A 2,632-nucleotide genomic window follows, 5' to 3' on the forward strand; every position below is an offset into this window, starting at 1 on the left:
GGTTTTTGTTTGTTTGTTTGAATTTTGTTTCAAAATATTTCCCCTATAAGATAAAATAAAATAAAATAAAATAAATAAATACATAAATAAATAAACTATCCAAGTACCACCAGTTCAGGTTTTGAGAAACCTAGCCCAAAGGATCTGCTGACTCAAAATTAAAACTCATTTTCTTTCTCTTTGCCATCTTCCTTGTCCCCAGGTGTTGACAACCATGAAGGTGGAACTCTGCAGCTTCAGGGGGTACAGGATCCATCCTGGACATGGGAGGCAGTATGCTGGGACCAACAGGAAGGTTTTTTAATTTTTTAATGCAAAATGCGAGTCTGCATTCCTTTCCAAGAGGACCCTCAGCAGAAGAACTGGACTGTCCTCTACAGAAGAAAGCAGAAAAAAGGGACAGCCGGAAGAAATTCAAAAGAAAAGAACCCGCTGTGCAGTTAAATTCCAGAGGGCTGTTACTGGTGCATCTCTTGCTGAGATTATGGCCAGGAGGAATTAGAAACCCGAAATTAGAAAGGCTCAATGAGAATAAGCTATCAGGGCTGCCAAAGAAGCAAAAAAGGTGCATTTAAAAAGACAGCAATGGCTCCTGCTAAGGCTCCCACAAAGGCAGCACGTAAACAAAAGATGGTGAAGCCTGTGAAGTTTTCTGCTCCCCAAGTTGGTGGAAAACACTAAGTTGGAAGACCAGATTTTTTAATAAAGATCTGACTCAGAAAACAAAACAAAACAAAACAAAAAAAAAAGACTCATTCTCTAAAAGGTGAACCTTACAATTATTTTGATGCTATTTAGAGAAATGAATGACAGTGTTTACCTGCATTCTCAAGCTATTTTCTAGGTATATTCAGAGAAGATTTTCCACTCAAACTAATGAAGGTTTTGGGATCTACTCAGCATTTAAAAAAATTCCTGATCAATTTATAGTCATAACCAGTAACATAAGGGTTACCTGAGAATTGTGACAAACAACAATAATAGTTAAATTAATGAAATGTGATGAATATTTATACATCTGTGCACATATAAGCTTATAATTGGAGTTAAAACTGTTTATAATTATTAATGTTGTCCCCACCTTATTTTCCTGGGTGTGCTTTCCCTACTCTTTGGTGTTTTTTTTAAAGGCTGGTATCACATAGATTGAATTTAAATATTTCTATGATAAAAATGGCAGATGAGATTAGCTAATCATATGACATTTTGGAGATATCAGAATTCTCAAGCCAAACAGTAATAGTATGAGTTCAAGTGAGCTCAGTGAAGAAAAAAAAAGGGTTAATAACAAATCAAAATAAACTCAAATAAGGAGTGGAATAGCCATGTTCTCTAAAGGGAAAAGGAAAGACGAGGCAAGTGAGCCCTCCAGCAGCAAATCTCACCCTTGTGCCCCTGAGAAATGAAGGAATACTGCTTCCTTCTAATAAAGGGATGTTTATTTGCAAAAAGGAATCTGGAGTGAGCTGAGCTGACACCAACTCACTTGATTTCCTAGCTTAGAGCCAGTGGGGCTAAAATACAATGAGAAATTAAATGTAATGGTAGTAGTTTTACTTAACATTTGGAGAGACAAATAACCATTTTCCCACTGACTGTGGGAAATGACAACAGCCCTTGGATCAAAATTAAATAAATATTGGTGGCGTCATCAACATGACAATGTGAACAGCTACTGAAAACCTCTCCCCAGAGATTCAAAGAAGAAACAGACAAGTCTGACTTGTTCAGAACTCTGGAGAAAGGTACAAGCTGGAGAAGGATCCTGCAAATGCTGAATCAAAGAAAGAGAAAACATCAGATAGGAAACTTCTACCCCAAGACCACCTGGACTTCTCCCCTTCCCCTCACTTGGTCCCACAGACATGGCTGCCAGGATCCCTACCAGGTCCCACTGGGGACACTATAAAATTTCTCACAGCAGTTAGACAAATCCCCACCTATATAGATGCAGTAACAGCAGCCCACAGGGACCTGTGGCAGAACTTCAGTTGCAGGGGAGGGTGGAATTCAAATGGACAGTAAGGAGGATTTTTCAAAACAGAGGAGTAGGGAGGGAAAAACCCTGCAAAATCTTGCCTAAAAGAAGGAAGTGCCCAGGAATAAAATACCCAAATCAGTTGTTTGGCGATCTTGGGTCAAGGGAGGGCATTGCAAGGCCAGGGTCAGTGAGGGGCAAAGAACCTTAGAAAACATGGACCGAGATGTATTTCCAGCCCTGGATCCTGGCGTCTGTGCCCCAACCTTGAGGGAAATAGCAGTGAGAAGCCAGATCCTTGCCTGGGGGTGGGGGTGAGAAGGGAGTGGATGCATACTGGAGCAGCTAGCCTCCACTGCAAGTAGGTTGGAGGCACAGCCCACATTGAGTCAGATTTTGGCTGATGAAGTGAGGGCACAGGAACCCACAGTTTCAGCCCCATCTGGCCAGTCACTGCCTGGGGTCCACAAGGCAAATAGCTTCTGAGGATGATTAACTCACTGAACAGTATCATCTGCTGGGCAAGGAGGAGAGTGCAGGGGAATACAGGCCTTTTCAGAGCCTCTCCAGACCCTTTCCTAGGCCCACTGGAGCTGGTTTATACCCTCTGCAAAGGTATCTTGCCCTATTGTGGCTGAGAAATATGGACAAGAC

The 2,632-nt window shown here is 41.6% G+C and overlaps 1 pseudogene; it reads left to right on the plus strand.

Annotated features, from left to right (window-relative positions):
* The first annotated feature begins 214 nt into the window (after window positions 1-214).
* On the plus strand, window positions 215-686 carry LOC143662531 (large ribosomal subunit protein eL24 pseudogene; annotated as a pseudogene).
* Window positions 687-2,632: the final 1,946 nt, after the last annotated feature.

This window comes from Tamandua tetradactyla, chromosome 18, assembly GCF_023851605.1.
Source record: "Tamandua tetradactyla isolate mTamTet1 chromosome 18, mTamTet1.pri, whole genome shotgun sequence".
Lineage (NCBI taxonomy): Eukaryota > Metazoa > Chordata > Mammalia > Pilosa > Myrmecophagidae > Tamandua > Tamandua tetradactyla.